Source organism: Arachis hypogaea, chromosome 5 (genome assembly GCF_003086295.3).
Source record: "Arachis hypogaea cultivar Tifrunner chromosome 5, arahy.Tifrunner.gnm2.J5K5, whole genome shotgun sequence".
Classification (NCBI taxonomy): Eukaryota; Viridiplantae; Streptophyta; class Magnoliopsida; order Fabales; family Fabaceae; genus Arachis; species Arachis hypogaea.
In genome coordinates this window covers 41859925-41878679 of record NC_092040.1, presented here as the reverse complement: position 1 = coordinate 41878679, position 18755 = coordinate 41859925, and the positions used below count along the sequence as shown (strand labels likewise).

The following is an 18755-nucleotide window of genomic DNA, read 5'->3' as shown; positions in this document are numbered from 1 at the left end:
CTAATTAGCTAGTACAAATTTTAAAATTTTAAATAAAATTTTCTAAATTAATTCAACTTTATCGAAACAACATTAGTAAAAGAATTAAGTACAGAAAAATATCAAATTAAAATTTTTCTTTTAAATAATATAAATAATCTCACATTTTAATAAGACTGGTAATTTTATTTATTTTAATATAATCTTTTGTAATTAGGATAATAGCTTATAAATTATATAAAATTTTAAAAAATATTCTCAAACCCAATTGCTTACTTAAAAATTAAAAAAAAAACTTTATTTGAATTTAAATTTAAAATTTTAAACATAATACTTTAGTTAAAAATTATAATTAGATTTTCTTTTTAAAATAAGTATACATTAAAAATCAATAATTAACTTAATTGTATTAAAAATAATTCATATACAAAATTTATAACTTTATGACATTAAATACTAAATTAAAAATTAATAGAATATTAACGGTGTGAATCGAATTAAAAATAAAATAATAAGTAATAACCAAATAACTTCAATTTATATTTAAAAAAATTCTAAATTCCAAACATAAAAATCCAAAAGAACAAAAAAAATAACAACTCAAGAAAAGACAATGTTTCCACCAAAACAAATATATGCTTGGCATTATTCTATTAGATATACTCTAAAATGGATTCTAAAACATGTGCATCCAAATTCTCAAGTTTCATTCTCAATCTTGATCTTCTTGCAAGTTGAGGTATCTCCTTGCACCTTCAAATCTTTCGACTCCGAGGATAGTCGCTTGGTTGGTGTAATAGCATTTTCCAACACTTCGGATTCATCATTGTCCGCAACTTCATTAGAGAATTCAAGCAACAAATTCTGTACAAAATACTACGTTAAATTAAAGACTTTCTTCTCACCTTTGATTTTATCTCAATAATATTTTTTTAATAAAATAAAGTTCTAACTTTGAGAAAACAAACAAAAAAAATTCATTTTTTGAACAAATACCTTAGCACCTTCTGCTTTCTTCCCTTTAATGATTGAGGAAATTTTTGAAGTTGGAAGCAAACCACCGATATAGTCAACATCCTAAAATTATAATTAGTTATTAATTATTATTTATAAATTAGATACTACTAATGACTAAGAAAGAGAAAAATAAATCGATTTTTAATAGAAAGTACACTCATAACTGTACTCACAATTTGAACAGGGTGAACCTTTTTGAATTTATTTATGAGGTCCACATTATGAGTCATCTTCTTAACTTGATAAGAAGGTGAAAAATGTGGATTATCAGATATTTGAACTTCAACGATGAAGAGGAAGGTCTTATCAATTAGGCTGAGCAAAAGTGTAGGTGTATTCGATAGATCTCATTTCTGCAGGGTATTACATAATATATTAATAATAAATAATATAAAAATTAACATTAAAAATATCTCCACTAATATTTTTAGAAATAAATATTGGTTAGAACTTACCAATAGGGGTGGATCAAGTAAGCTCTTTCCCAAAACGTATTTTGCCTCCTTGTCAAAGACTACGAAACATACACAGTCAGAGTCACCAATGACACCAAACTTTATTCGGTACCTGCTTAATAAAAAAAACATCATAAAAAAAAGCTAAACATAGACTTATTCAATATCTAATCAATTTTGATTAGACTTTAAATTAAAAAAATAAATAAATAACCTTGGAGTTATGAATAAAAGGAGATGGTCACAATTTGAACATTTGAAAGTTTTTGTGAAAGCATATGTGGACCTGTTGCATTCACATTGACCGTACCACCAATTTGGAGTATCTATAATATGACTTATAGTAACCAAGACAACACAAACGGCATTCTTAAAAAAAAAACTTAATGATTTAAATCATCTGAATTTAATGAGTTTTTAAATCTAAAATATATCTAAATAAATAAAAATAATCAATGTACAACACATTTAAATTAATTTTTTTCTCAACTTTTTTACAGAAAAAAATTACTGTATCTAATTCTTTTAATTGCTTAATGATTTTGCCTTGATAAATTTTTAAGAATACAGCCTCATTTAAAATTCCGCCAATATTCCCCTAAGTTTTTCAAATCTTACAAAATTAGATAAATAAAGCGAAAAAAAACTACATTAGATAACACATATAATATTAAACTAAAGAATTAAAAAAATATATATACCTACCTATTTTTAAATTAGATGACATTTGCTTTTTCAAGATTGAAGAACATCTTTGTGCCATATAAGAAATTCTGTCAAATAATTTTTTCTAAAAAATTTATTTTAACACAAAATGAGTAAAAACTCACATAAAAAATAGTAAAAGCAACTCACATATAAAAATTCACATAATTATGGATAAATATTATCGTTATATAACTTCACTCTAACAAATTATAAGACGACAACAGCTCTATCTTTATTACCGGATTCCAAAAAAGTATTTAATTCATGTGCGTAATTGCCAAAAAATGCACACTCCATTATTTTTTTATGTCAAACAGGATGTTTAATGTTAAATATATTTTTTATAACAAAATAAACAAAAAAATAATTACAACTAAAAAAGTAACTACCAATAAAATAATATCAAATTATATATATATTTTATATTTTAAAATTTAAAAATTAACAATAAAATTAAAACGTCAAACACAATTTAGAAAAATTAATAATTAGTTTATTAATTATTTTAAACTCATAAAAAACTAATTATGGAAAGAATGATTTCTGTTAAAATTCTTTTTAAAAACAGATTTAAATACTTTTTTAAAATTAATTCGAACTGATTTTACAAAAAAATTTGAATACTATTAATCAAAAAACGTTGCTTCTTTTTCAAAAACGTTGCCCTTCAATAAAAACGTTGATTACCTATTAATAATATTAATAAAAATATTCATAATAAAATAAGTTAAAATAACAATTTAGAAAGATGAAAATATCAAAATTTTTAGACTTATAAAAATAAACATATAATTATCCATCATCAATCTCTAATTCAATAACAATGTACTTGATAGTTTTACTATCCTTTTCAAAAATCCTCTCACTCTCAATTCTAGCAAGATATCCAACAACATATGAAATGATTTAAAAAAAAATTGTTATCAATAAGTTTGTTAAAACCAAAACATAGCTGAAATTATCAATAAAATAAATAAATTTAGAAATAAATTAAATTTTTTCTAAAATAATAAACTTACCAACTAAGTAGGTGTAATTGTACTCGGGAGCATTGAGTGTGTCCCACGATTCTGGAAATCTGTGCATATCAATATGTTGGTTTAAATTAACCACATACCCATAATGTATAGTCTTAAAGTTATCTTCATTGAGTCTAACACCAAAATATCTTATTTGGTAAGACATTCCTTCCTTTTGCAAATTTACGAATCGAGATACAAGAACCCCTCTTAACCGAGGCGTGTATTTTTCTTCTCTTGAATTGATAAACAAAAATCAAAGAACAATTAGATGGGATAAACAAACAAATTTAAAATATAAATAATATAAATTCAAAATAAAATAAAAAATATTAATAAAAAACTCACGTTTTCATCGAGGCAAACCATTTCAATTGAGTATGGCAATGAAGAATTTTTGTAACTTGGTAGTGTTCATAACCGTATAACTTGTATACGTACACACAAATTGTCGATTGTAGGTTTAATTTCTGCGATTTTGTGAATACCAGCCATTGGAATAAGTAAAGAATTTTTAGATTTTCGATGTATGTAAAGAAAGGGTTTGATGTACTTTGAATTGTGGTGCTACACATATCTCATAACTTATACTTTTATAGTTGATTCATAGCTAAAATTTTTTAAATTTGATTGACTTTAATTTAAATTTAAATTAAATTTACAGATAAAGTAAATAAATATATTAACAATTTTTAAAATTTTAAATTAACGTAAATATATTTAAATTTACGTATGTAGCTGCAATTTTTTAAAAAAAAATCTACAAAAAATTCAAAAAATAGTGCTAAAAAGAATCAACAAATTTTTAAAAAATAGTGTTAAAATTCAAAAAATAACAACCTAAATATAACAATCTAAGATTTAAAAAATAGCAACTTAAATAAAATAATTTAAAATTTAAAAAATAACAACCTAAACAAATAAATTTAAAAATTTCTAGTGACCACTGACCACACCTAAGCAAATAAACTCACAGACTCAATGTATGAGTGGCACGTCAGTATATAAACTCTCCATTTGTATTACTATAAAGATAAAGATACCCCAAGTATTATAATTTTCTTTTATGCTGATGGTTGGTTTAGACCCAATTTTTGTAAATATCTTAATTAAACTCTTTTTGAAAAAATAGTTTAAACAAAAAATACTTATATTAAAAGTAGCTTATAAATAAATTATTTTGTATTTAAATTTTTAATTCTAAAAATGCTTATTTAAAAAAATAATAAAAAAATTACTATAAAAAAAAGTCATTTTTTAATTTTTATATAAGCTTTTAAATAGTTTCTAAAAAAGTTGCAATTTGATTTTAAAAATTACACTAAATATTAATACTACTACTTTTTATAAGTTAAAAACTCAAAAAAATTATTTTTAAAACTTTTCAAACAGACTTATATTATAATTTTTATAAAATTATACCAAATATTAATATTACTACTTTTAATAATCTGGAACTGAATTCTCACTATAGGTAATCCATGTTATGATTTCTATAAAAATTCTCATGTTTGAATAGGATTACTTCTAGTAAGATGGATATATGTGGTTTTACTTAAAATAAAATTGTATTATTTTATTTAACAAAAATTATTAGGTAAATAATAACAACAATAATAAAATTTACTAAAAGATTTAGATAAGGTTGACCCAAGTAATCCTATCAATGCCAAATTGCTAACAAATAAATAGTAGGGAAAAAAAGGACGAGATTCAGTTTTATATATAATGAGTATTAGTATATTATAAAGGCTACTAATAAATTATGGATGTTGTGAAATTATTGAGTTTGAATATCTAAAATTATACATTAAACTTTTAATAATTTTATTATATATTTAATTAAACTGATTCAATTATAGTTCGAGTTTGATTAGACTGGTAGTTCTTGCAACTTTAGTTGTAATTTCTGTAATTTGCTCAACTGTGATTTTATTAAAAATTCCCCGCAGGCGAACTTCCACTGAAAAATCTTGTTTGTGTCGCCGTTTTGGCACCTTAAACCCTCACCAAGACGACCATCTTTTTGGGTTCTTTATTACTTGAAAGAAAGCATAACATGTCATGTTCAGACATATTTTTTATAGGTGGATACTACAATGAAGATGGCATAATTGTCTTCATATGAGTATATTTCTTTTTGACCTTTGGATGATGGATTGTATGGTTAGATTTTGATATTTATAAAAGTGTTGTTTTTGTTTAAAGTGTGGCTAAATAAATAAACCACACTTTTAACCAAAGCATCTTCATGAGAAGATATTTTTGCCATCTTCATTGTAGTATCCACCTTTTTTATAAGTCCTCCTCCTTCTTCATCTTCTTCAATTTCTTCAAACTTTGTTGTCAAGGTTCTCACAAAACCTCACTATTGGGGCCATTTGCCAACCCATATTACAAAATCGCACTTTCCTCGCATTCATTGTCATTCAAAGACTCTATCTTCATCGCTAAAGGATCGGAAGAGCAAGAAGAAGAAGGCGTATGGCGGTAATTTACCTTCAATTTTGAAATCTTTAGAGTATTCTGTTGATGTTGAAGCGACCCTTGATTCTTTCTCTGAGAATCCTAGTCCTAAAGAGATAACTGTTATACTTAGGGAACAGGGTAGGTGGGAGCGTGTTGTTAAGGTTTTTGAGTGGTTTAAGTCACAGAAAGGGTATGTTCCCAATGTGATTCACTATAATGTTGTGCTTAGAGTTCTTGGTAAGGCTCAGAGATGGAACCAATTGAGGTTTCTCTGGATCGAAATGGCAAAAAACAGGGTTTCGCCTACTAATAACACTTATAGCATGCTTGTTGATGTGTATGAGAAAGCAGGTCTTGTTAGGGAAGCACTTCTGTGGATTAAGCATATGAGGTTGAGGGGTTTTTTTTCCTGATGAGGTTACAATGAGTACGATTGTTAAGGTGTTGAAGGATGCGGGAGAGTTTGATAGGGCAGATAGGTTTTACAAGGATTGGTGTGATGGTAGGGTTGTGTTAGATGATCTTGATTTGGATTCTCTCTCAGTTACTGCTACGAATGGTTCTAGATTGATGCCTATCAGTTTCAAGCATTTCCTTTCGACCGAGCTGTTTAAGACGGGTGGGAGAAACATTTTGAATTCATCAAACAAGGAGATTGGTCCCCAGAAACCCCATTTGACTTCAACTTTCAACACCTTGATAGATTTGTATGGCAAGGCTAGACGGCTAAAGGATGCTGCCGAAGTCTTTGCTGATATGTTAAAATCCGGAGTGGCAATGGATACAATCACTTTTAATACTATGATCTTTATCTGTGGAAGTCATGGTAATTTGTTGGAAGCTGAATCTCTGCTTAATAAAACGGAAGAAAAGGGTATATCCCCTGATACGAAAACTTACAATATCCTACTGTCCTTGTATGCTAATTCGGGGAATACTGATGCTGCTCTTTCTTGTTATAGAAGGATTAGAGACGTTGGACTCTTTCCGGATGATGTAACTCACAGAGCTCTTCTTGGTGCGCTATGTTCAAAGAATATGGTTCAAGCTGTGGAAACTCTGATTGATGAAATGGAGAAATCTTCTGTTTCTGTCGATGAGCACTCTCTTCCTAGTATCATCGAGATGTATGTTAACGAAGGAGCCCTTGACAAAGCAAATGATATGCTTCAGAAATTTCTAATGAACGGTGTACCATCATCAAGTATATGTGCTGCAATTATGGATGCTTTTGCTGAAAAGGGACATTGGCTTGAAGCCGAGAATGTGTTCTATTGGGAAAGAGGTGTGCCAGGACAGAGAAGGGATGCCATAGAATACAATGTCTTGATCAAAGCGTGTGGCAAAGGAAAACTTTACAACAAAGTTGTTTCTCTCTTCAGGGGAATGAAGAATCATGGAACTTGGCCTGATGGTTGCACTTATAATTCCCTCATTCAGATGTTATCCGGTGCTGATTTAGTCGATCAGGCAAGAGATCTCATGGTTGAAATGCAAGGGATGGCATTTAAGCCGCATTGTCAGACTTTTTCTGCTGTTATTGCATGCTATGCTCGTCTCAGTCAGCTTTCTGATGCTGTCAGTGTGTACCAGGAAATGCTACGAGCCGGAGTAAAACCAAATGAGGTTGTGTATGGATCTTTAATAAACGGATTTGCAGAATACGGTAGTCTTGAGGAGGCACTGTTGTGTATGGATCTTTAATAAACGGATTTGCAGAATACGGTAGTCTTGAGGAGGCACTTAGGTATTTCAACATTATGGAAGAATGCGGATTATCTGCCAATTTAGTTGTGTTGACATCCTTGCTAAAGTCTTATTGTAAGGTTGGGAACTTGGAAGGAGTAAAAGCCATTTATGAACGGATGCAGAACTTGGAAGGTGGTCTTGATTTAGTTGCGTGCAATAGTATGATCAGTCTCTTTGCAGATCTTGGATTGGTTTCCGAAGCCAAGATGGCTTTCGAGAATTTGAGAGAAAAAGGCTGGACAGACGGGATTTCATACGTGACAATGATGTTTCTTTATAAAGATGTGGGAAGGATCGACGAGGCCATTGAGATCGCGGAGGAGATGAGGCTTTTAGGTTTACTGAGGGATTGTGTTTCATGTAATAAGGTACTGGTATGTTATGCCACTCATGGACAGCTTTATGAGTGTGGTGAACTAATACATGATATGATATCTAAGAAGCTTTTGCCAAATGATGGAACTTTTAAAGTGTTGTTCACTGTATTAAAGAAGGGAGGGTTTCCAATTGAAGCAGTTGTGCAGTTGGAGGGGAAGCCTTATGCGCGACAAGCTGCGATCACTGCTTTGTATGCTTTAGTTGGTATGCACAATTTGGCGCTTAAATCCGTTCAGACATTCATAGAATCCGAGGTTGATCTCACTCCTATGCATATAATGTGGCAATCTATGCATACGGTTTGGCTGGAGAAATCAACAAGGCCTTGAACACATACATGAAAATGCTGGATAAGCATTTGGAGCCGGACATTGTGACTCAGATTAATATGGTAGGTTGTTATGGAAAAGCTGGCATGGTTGAAGGCGTGAAACGGATATTTACCCAACTAAGAGGCTGAGAGATCAAGCCATGCAAGTCTTTGTTCAAGGCTATTATAGATGGTTACCAAGTTTGCAATAGAAAGGACCTAGCTGAGTTAGTTAGCCGAGAGATGAAAATCACATTCAACTTGGAAGAAAATAATGAAGTTGAGAGCAAAATTGAAAGTGAAAATGGAAGTGATTGTGATTGATTTTGATGAAAGCTTCTTTGAGGTCTGTTAAATCCACAGGTGGTTGTATATTAGGGTTGGGGGAGACAAATTTATGTATGTACAATGTAAGTGATCATATATAAATTTCTTTTTGCTTATTTTGTATAGCGAAATATATTGATTGACAGCAATTATTATTCAGTATCTTTTTTATTTATGTTTTTGCAGGATGTTGGCAAAATTTGTGAACAAGTTCTCAGCTTATCTAACAACTTAATGTCACCATATAAATCGGAACTTCCACCACTGGAAAGCATCTGTATTCTAGTTTTAAATAATACTGGTGCAGATTGGGAGCAGGTTCCTTTCTATATCTTTCCCCAACTTATATCTGCTGCTTAAATTCCAATCATGTTAGTTAGGAGCCACTAAATGTTTCCTGTTTAACTGGGCAGGTTGAATTGCTTAGACAATCATTGACAGCTATTAAGAGCTACATCTTATCGGAAACAATATAAGCAGAGTACTGGTATATTCTTGTTAAATATCTTGATGGCTGTACACTTAGATATCCTCTCATGAGTACCCATTTCTGAACTATGGAGAGCAGTTGAATAAACATTAGAAATTGAACCATTTCGATCACACTGCAAGATTTCTCTAAATCATAGTCTCAGAATGGAAGCCCATTAAAGGAGGGAATAGCATTGTTGATACATTCTTCTTTCTTTAGCATTTTGTCTGCCTTTATTGTTCATCTCCTCAAAGGTTTGTCGTTTTACATGTAGTGGGGTGTACGTTTATTATTATTATTATTATTATTATTATTATTATTATTATTATTATTATTATTATTATTAAGGCAAGCTAATAATCATGTTTCCCATCTGGTGAACAGTTAATTATGACAATCTCAACAGAAATACTGCGAGAGCAATTATAGTTATATTTGAGAATGTGGATGATGTATTGAATGTAGATTCTATTATCAAGCTTACTCCCTTGGATCTCCTATGCAATTTATTATTTTATAGTTGATACATAATTGATGTTGAAGTGTATTAATTTTATTTTTTTTATGGAAATAATAAGGGTAATTTGGTTTTTACTTTAATGTTTAATCTTATATTGCTCTTTTTTTTTTGTCATTTGTATGAAGTACACACAATTTTTAAGCTTTCTATTTTTTTTTTCAGCCTATGTCATCCTCCATTGTTCAAGGATTTAATTCTTTGCGTCTATTGAATTTGGATGATAATTGTATAGCTGAATGCGATGAAGTCATGAAGCTTTCTCAGCTTAAGATGGTTGGTTATGGCTTCAAATACGTTCTCAACTCCAGATTGGACTGATACCATTTAACGACATTTGACTTTAGTAACCATTTATTTATTTATTTATCTAACCACTTAACATTTAAGTTAACTACTTATTTTAAGTGCTTAGCACCAGAGTGAAATCGTGGGATTAAAGTGAAATGTGGTTAAAGTCATAGGTGGTATCTATATTACTGAAAGTACAGATAGATTGTTCCCTTACTTGGTGGTAAGATTTATATTGTGAAGTTTTATATACACAGTGTACTTCTTAGTTATGCATGACATGGCATGGCTGCTGTGCTGTATCTATGACAATGAGTCCGGCCCATTGATTGTTATATCAAATAATTTGTTAGAAATGATGAATTGGGGATGCAATATTTTAAATTATTTTGTAGCTATAATTATTCTTAGTATTTTCTGAGCATGTCTTTTATATCTGATTGAGTCATTGTATCTCGCTTCTTGTAAACACATTTTTTTTTTGTATATTCTTCTGGAACTGTTTTCTTTACCTCACATGGATGGAGTCAGATGATGAATTCATAATTTACCATAACATCAAGACTCACCCGAGGCTAAAATTTATTTGTAAACAAAAAATGGAAACTAGGAAAGACAGCAACATAAATTAAAGCTTGCTCTTCTCGAAGCTTATCCAACATTCCAAAGAATACCTATAATGTGTTACTATTAACTTTGAAAAAATTTTAACCATTTAGTCTTTTATTAGTAATCTTTTTATCTATTCTGTGATTCATCTACGAATATTTCAAGGACTAAATCCATGCTTAAACTTTTTAAAATCGTATATATTCTTACCAAACACAATATTATTATGCGTCATCCATGCACGTCAAAGAATTGAAAATAACAAAATAACCCATTCTTTCTTTGTAGAAACTACTGAATGAAAGAACTCTTGGTAAAATGATGAGGTTCTCTTATAATATATATGACTTCTTATGATGATAAAATAAAAATAAAAAACATAGAATAATATCGTGTATATTTAAGTTAATTTTATTTTTTTTAATAACCAGATTTGTCATACCGTAACCGATAAACAATGACAATTAATACAGATTAAATATATTTTGAGTATAATATAGTAATAATTACTACATATTTTTCGTTTAAATTTTTAATAAAAAACTTTATATAATTTTATGTATTATCTTGTGCCTTACACGAAAATATACACTAGTTAATTAATTAATTCATAGTGAATAACTTCAAAAAAAAGAAAAAAAAGAAAAAGACCTTCCGATAATTAAATAAATGCACAAGTCAATTAGTCATTAACCTATGAAAGAAAAAAAAAAGATTAGAAAGGATTAAAAAATTATGATTGAAAATTTGTAGTTATTAAATTTCTAAACACAGTGCACTAAGCCTAGCTAAGACACCGCCACTGACAACCTATATAAGAATGCAAAACTCTTCTCAACTTTACCCCTCAATTGCACTTCCTATGTTGGTTGTGATTTCTCAATAAGCGGTTCTTGTTCGTTTTCTGTGGTACTATTGTTCTTTATTTTCTCTTCTTCTTTCCCAATTGCTGGGTTCTTTCTTTCTGCTGCTGCTTCTTCTTCTCAAATAAGAAGATGCGGAAAGGCGAAGGCCTCCGGTGCTCAACTGAAAGAGAACTGGCTGTCTTCACTGTCTTACCCTCTTTTGAGTGAAGATACACAGCAACACCAAAGTGATGCCTCCAACTTCAAATGGGTTCTTGGAATCGACCCTGACGTCTCTGGCGCTGTGGCGCTCTTGAAAACTCAACATTCTCATTCTGATTATGCGCCTCAGGTATCCTTCTTCTTTTTTGTTCACGTTACGTGGCTTTCTAGGTTTTACCTTATAAGTCAGACGGAGGTGTTCCTGTAAAAGGAACAAGTGAATTCGGTTCTCAGAAGTCTGCTAGATTCCTTATATAGTTTGGAAATTACCTCTGACGATGGTGGGATTCATTTTACGGCTTTGGGTTTGAGAATTTGGTGTTTTATGCAAGAATGTATGAATCAACAATGGCCAGTGAAGAAACTTTATTATCTCCACGTTTCGGCAATGGGGATGATTCCCCCCCTTTTTTTTGTTGCTTCTCTTTATAAAGATGTCTCCCCCCCCTTCTCTTTTCCCTCCCCCGAAAATCTTTTGTATTTTGGTGTTTAACGTTGAAATCCATTATAAAGATGCCTTTTTTTTGGGCAAGAAAAGAAAAAGGGTTTGCTTTTTTATTATGTAGTTACTTCTTGATTATCTTGGGAATGAATTGGTTTTGGACAAGTTGGTTTTTCTGTGATTGAATTACGGACAATTGAGTTTTGCCATTTGATAGTTCTTGGATGCACTGTTATCTCTCTTCTAGACTTTGAATTTATTTCAATTCTACCTTGTATAATGTATGTTTGAGCCTTTTGGAAAAAGAATTTGTCGCAGAATAGTATATGATTGACTTTTACAGTATGACAAACTTAGTTGCAGAATTTTTTCAATTCTTTTGCGATGATTTTTTTCCTATGTGGATCATATAAAATGTCCCTTGGAAAGTTGTGTAATGATTTGTTGATGATAAAATTGTGCGATAATGTCCATGATGCTTATGATCCTAGAAAACTGAAATGTGTGGAAGGGACTTTTTCTGTCCAATTATATTGAAACGTAACCATACATGTGGCCCTATGAATTGTGATGAAGGATTTTAGTCCTTATGACCCGATAAAATCATTTTGATGAAGGATTTTAGTCTTTATGACGTGAAAGAATTGGATAAGATGATATGCGTGGCCCTACGAAATTGAATTGTGGCAAAGTATCTTAGTCCCTATGACTCAAGAAAATCGGATACAATAATTTGTGGTCTTATGAAATTGAATTGTGATGAAGGATCATATTCCATATGACCTGAAAAACACAGATATAATGATGCGTGGCCCTATGACATTGGATTGTGGCAAAGGATCTTAGTCGCTATGACCTGACCCGAAAATATCAGATACAATGATGTGTGGCCCTATGAAATTGAATTGGGGTGAAGGATCTTAGTCCCTATAACCTGAGTATATTGGATATGATTGACCCTTATGTTGCAAAATGATGTTATTTGGCTTTTTTTTTAATCCATGAATATTGAAGTTTGATAGTAAAATTGACCCTATGACCTTAAAATTTGGCGAAGGGTTTCTGGTTCCAAATGTGGTGAAGGATCTCTTGTCTCCAAAATACTGTTTTTTCCTCTGTTGTTTCTTGTTCATGCTTTGAAATTTATCAGAACAGTAAACCGTAAAATCTGATTTTTCTTACCGCAAGTAGCTGCTCATTGTCAATTTGTGTTTTACAAAATTTTGTGTACAAATAATTGCTCTTATGGAATATATTCATGTCCAAAAAAGAAAAAAGGTTTGCTTTTAATTATTGGTGTTATTTTTTTATTATCTTGGGGATAAGTTAGTTTTGGAAAGGTTGGTTTTTCTTTATTTCCCCAACTATTTTTCTGTTATTAAGGACAGTTGAGTTTTGCCATTTGATAGTTCTATGGATGGACTGTTTTTTCTGTTATTTTTATGATTTGGATGCGACTTTGGACTTTGAATTTATTTTAATTCTACCTTGCACAATGTATGTTTGAGCGTTTGGGAAATGAATTTGTTGCAGAGTGATATAGGATTGACTTTTACATCATGACAAACTTAGTTGCAGAGTTGTTTCAATTCTTTTGCCATGATTTTTATTATTATGTGGATCAAATAAGATGTCCATCGAAAAAATTGTGTAATGATTTGTTGATGGTAAAATTGTGTGATAATGTTGATGATGCTTATGATCATAGAAAACTGAAATGTGTGGAAGGGTAATTTAATTTAGTTGGCTTTTTCTGTCCAATCATATTGAAAAGTAATGACATATGTGACCCTATGATGAAGGATCTTAGTTCCTATGACCCGATAAAATTGGAATGATGATATATGTGGCCCTGCGAGATTGGATTGTGATGAAGGATCTTAGTTCGTACATGATGATATTATGTGGCATGATGATATTATGTGGCCTTGCGAAGTTGAATTGTGATGAAAGATCTTCAGTCCCTATGACCCGATAAAATCGGATACAATGATGTGTGGCCTTACAAAATGAAATTGTGATGAAGGGTCCCTATGACCCAAAAAAATCGGATATGATGAAGTTTGATGGTATATGTTATTTGGCTTGTTTGACCCATGAACATTGAAGTTTGATGGTTTAATTGACCTTATGACGGTGAAATATGGTGAAGGATCTTTTGGCCCTAATGTGGTTGAAATGCGGTGAAGGGATCTCTTGGCTCCAAAATAGAGTTTTCTTTCTCTGATGGTGTTCTTGTTCATGTTTTGAAATTTATTAGAATATTGAACTGTGAAATCTGGCTTTTCTCATTACAAGTAACTTTGCATATATAAGCTGCTCAACCATTGAAAGATGTTATATATAAACAGAAAATAATTGAGTGATTGAATTCATTGTCAATTTGTGATGGACTTTTACAGCATGGCAACTTAGTTGCAGAGTCATTTCAATTCTTTTGTGATGTTTTTTCTGTTCACTTACTAGTACATCAAATTTAAATTTTGTCCATTGAAAATAATTGTGCAATGATTTGTTTTGATGGTAAATTGTGGGATCATGTTCATTATTCTTGTGAGCCTAGAAAAATGAAATGTGTGGAAGAGTAATATGTTTGTCCTATATGACTGCAAAATCAAATTGCGGGGATGTATGATATATCTGGCTTTTTCTATCCAACAATATTGAGATGTAATAATATATGTGGCCTTGTGAAATTGAATTGTGATGAAGGATATTAGTCCCTATGAGTCTATAAAATTGGATATGATGGTATGCTTGACACTTACGTTGTGAAATGATGTCATCTGTTATTTTTTACTCTAGAATATTGAAGTTTGATGGTATAGTTGATGATATGAAGTTGAAATGGTGAAGGATCTCCTAGTTCCACAATAGAGTTTTCTTTCTCTATTAGCACAATATGAAATTTATGAAATCTGGTTTTTCTCATGCTTGAAATTTATTCGCACTGGAATCTGGTTTTTCTCATGCAACATGTATAGGCTGTTACTTGCTTCGAGAATTGAAAGATGTCATAGATATGAGTGATTGAATTCATTGTCAATTTGTGTTGCACAAAAAAAAAAGTATAGAACACATACTCTTTGAATTTGTCATTCTAATTCTCTATACTAATCTGTTATAACAACATGTATGCTAATCTATGTTAATCAGTCTCATTTTGAGATTCTTCATCAATCTCAACTCAAGGGAGATGCGAGTTGGTGGAATACATGTTCACTGCAAGGAATTGTGAGACTTCCCCTGGGATGATCATATCCAAACTCTTCCTCAACTTCACTCAACTCTTAGAATGAAAGCTTGGTCCAAATATGAAATGGGAATCACATAACACTTTTGATTATGTCTGACATACACTGCAAGATAACCCTTTGGGACTTGTACGGATTTTGAAATTGCTTGCTTAGCTGAGAATGATGCCTTTCCCCATTTTTCTTGCGTATGTAAGGAATGGAAAGAGCAAGGGAAAGCTCTAGTGCTTAAGAAGAAAGTGTTCAAGTATTGATCTTCAGATTGCCAGGGAGTTGTGTTGTGTTGTTTCTTAAGCAAGAGTCATGCATATGAAATCATGTGATGCTGTTTTAGAGTATCAAACAATGGCCAATAATAGATCATAGCCTCCTACCTGATGCTATCAACTTATCAAGTAGCAATCAAAACACTGAACTTTTCATCCAGAAGCTTTAATTCTTTTTACTCTACAGGTACGCCATCTTATAATTATGAGACACTTTTCTGTGGCGATTTTTTATGTTCCGTTTTTGAAGTTTCTTCGACCCTGTCACCAAATTGAAAATTTTGTTATGTGAAAGTTCTCTGTTGTTGAAATTCAATCATTCATCTTATTATTTTCTTTCTTATACAATATGTGAAACACTTGGATTTCAATTTTATATATTGCTTGAAGAGGCTACTGAAACTTTTTCAGTTTCATCATTGTAATGCGGGTTTAATCTATTTCCTCTCATATTGTATGCATGTTTGTTTATTCTGTGTGGTTAATTGTTTCTGGAACTCTAGAATTGCACACTCTTAATTTATCAGTGTTCTAGCAATACAGTGGAATTCGTTGAACTCTTATAGATATAGAATGGAATTGAACTTCTAGATTATGAATTCTCTCACTCACTTATTGCAGCAGATAAATTTTTCTATGCAGAAACTATAGTATTTGGATTATTTATTGCAGTATTATTCTCCCTTCTGTGATTTGGAAGTTGTAGAAGTAGTTAGGTGATATGTTAAGATAGAATATTACATTTTCACAGACTTTGCTGCATTACTTAGTTGTGGAAAAGGAAAGTTATGGGTGTGTTTGTTGCTGATTCTCAAAAAATTGCTTTGACAACTTGATTTCAGAAACTGGAAATAATTTTAATTAGAAGCTACTCTATTTAGTTTTTCCAGAAAAGGTTAATTGATTTTTTTCTTTAATCTATACAATTATGTCAAAAATGATTTTTTCAGTGTGTATATATTACTGAATTTTTGTCAGAAAAAGCTAAAACAAACGCATCCTATATGCATTTTTCATAATCCAGCTAACTTCTTTATTAGTCAAATGAAGATCCTTATCTAGCCTGTGCAGTACCTGAGGTTTGTCATGGTGGTGCCCTTTCTCACGATTCCATCTACTATTGTTTGTGCTGCCTCATATTGTAATTGTTGCACTTAAAATTACTGTTAAGTTTCTATGAATTTTAGCTAGGGAGACCTTGAACATGTATAAAACTCTCTGATTTGTATTGTTTCATTGGGAAATGTGTTGACTAGGAATTTTAACTTACTTGATCATATATGCTTTAGCTGTCGTTAAAAGCAATATTTTTGGAATATCGTCTCTTGTGAACTCTTATATGGGGTGTAAGTTTCAACTGAGTTGATGCTAATTTTAAGTTCATATTTATTTTAGAATGGCTATTTTAGGTATCTGGGAACTGAATCAGTCCTTTTTTCCCTTTGTTTCCAGTTAAGCTAACTTGGGATAACTTGTTTATCAATAAGTCATTTTTCCCTTTGTTTCCATTTTCTTATGAACACTCAAATATTTAACATGATATGATTTCACTTGTTATAGACCATAGACCACTGTGACTCCTTTTTAAATATTTATAACTCTTCCTAATTATTGTGTCCTGTCATATGGATTTGGATGTTCTATTAGCATTCATACGCTAGGATTTGGATTTTATCCATGGGCCCTCAAACACCACAAAGTGCAATGTGACAGAAGGAGACAGTACGCTGGGCGAGTCTCTCATCACCTCCATATGGCCTAAGACTACAAATTCTCTCAAAGCCTCACTTCAGTTCCACTCCTTTCTTCTCTTTCCCCTTTCCTTCATCCAATCCTTGCTAATTCCTCCTTTAGACAATCTCAAACTGACCCCTTATCCTCACACTTCAAAAGAGAGATAGAAGAAATGCCTAGACTCACCGCACCTTCGGATTATTCTAAAGAGCCTCTTCATCACCCTTGTCTAAAAATTAACTCCAAGGCAAGCCTTATAGTTATCCTAATTATTCCCAGGTCTCGTGGTTTCGTAAATATTTTATTTGAGTTTTGGAGATTATCATGCTTTCATTTTTTCCTTTTGTCAGGAACCTTTCAATGTGGAGCTAACAAGCTCTGCACCGACATGCTCGTACGTTACTCCAAATTTCTTTTACAAGAGGAACCATGGCCCAATTCCCATCGTTGAAGATATTGAAAGGTTCCTTTTTTTTCTCCTTCTGTTTTATGACCTTTTTTCAGCTTAACCATAAACGGAAAAAATAAAATTAACATTGTCTATGTCTTACTTGGCTGAGGAGCAGGTACTCTGTTTTGGTGGAAAAGCTCAAACAGCTTTTCATGAAAGATATCGGGTTAGTGCACGGATTGATTCTATGAATTTGTCAAATAGGAATTGGTTACTGACCTGGTTATTCTCATGTGCATTTTTTTTTTGCGTTTTTCGCTCGTTTTGCACGTGTGTTTTTATTTTTGTGTTTTTCGCTCGTTTCGCACATTTGCGTGTTTTTCGCTCGTTACGCACATGTTTGTTTTTCGCTCGTTTCGCATGTCTGTGTGTTTTTCGCTCGTTTCGCACGTGTGTGCTTTTCTTTTTTGGGTTTTTAGCTCGTTTCGCACGTAAGCGTGTTTTTCGTTCGTTTCGCACGTATGTGTTTTTCGTTCGTTTCGTATGTGTGGTTTTTTGTGTTTTTTTACTCGTTTTGCACGTGTATGTGTGTGGGGTTCTTTTGTTGTTTTTCGCTAGTTTCACAATGTGTATTTTTCGCTCGTTTCGCATGCGTTTGTGTATGTTTTTTTTATGTTTTTCACCCGATTCACATGTGTGCGTGTTTTTCGTTCGTTTCGTACGTATTTGTGTTTTTCGCTCGTCTCGCACGTGTATTTTTCTTTCGTTTCGCATGCATGTGTGTTTGTGTAATTTTTTTTCTTTTTGCACGTCCGCGTGTTTTCGTTCATTTTGCACGTGTATGGGTGTTTTTTTGTGTTTTTCGCTCGTTTCGCACAAGAGTGCGTATTTTTGTGTTCTTCACTCGTTTCGCACGCGCGTGGTTTTCTGTGTTTTTCGCTCTTTTCGCACGTGTTTTTTTATTTTTTCGCTCTTTTTGCACGTGTGTATTTTTCGCTTGTTTTGCATGTTTGTTTTTATTATGTGTTTTTTACGCTCGTGTGGCACGTATGCGTGTTTTTCGCTTATTTCGCACCTGTGTTTTTTGCTTCGTTTCGCACGTGTTTTTTATTTTTTTCGCAACTTTCGCACATGTGCGTGTTTTTTGCTCGTTTTGCACTTGTGAGTTTTCACTCGATTCGAGTGCACGTGTGTTTTTTTTGTGATTCTCTCTTTTTGCACGTGTGCGTGTTTTTCATTCGTTTTGCATGTGTTTTTCGCTCATTTCGTTCCTGTGCGTTTTTCGCTCGTTTCACATGTGT

At 31.7% G+C, this 18755-nt stretch overlaps 1 long non-coding RNA gene and 1 pseudogene across 1 annotated transcript; both read left to right on the top strand.

Annotated features, from left to right (window-relative positions):
* The first annotated feature begins 4952 nt into the window (after positions 1-4952).
* On the top strand, positions 4953-9477 carry LOC112801467 (pentatricopeptide repeat-containing protein At1g73710-like; annotated as a pseudogene).
* A 1669-nt stretch (positions 9478-11146) lies between these two features.
* LOC112801466 (uncharacterized) lies at positions 11147-17739 on the top strand. The gene is made up of 5 exons (XR_003201914.3): positions 11147-11497; positions 14966-15516; positions 16977-17310; positions 17414-17526; positions 17630-17739. It is a non-coding gene; the product is annotated as an uncharacterized lncRNA (long non-coding RNA).
* The last annotated feature ends 1016 nt before the right edge of the window (positions 17740-18755 follow it).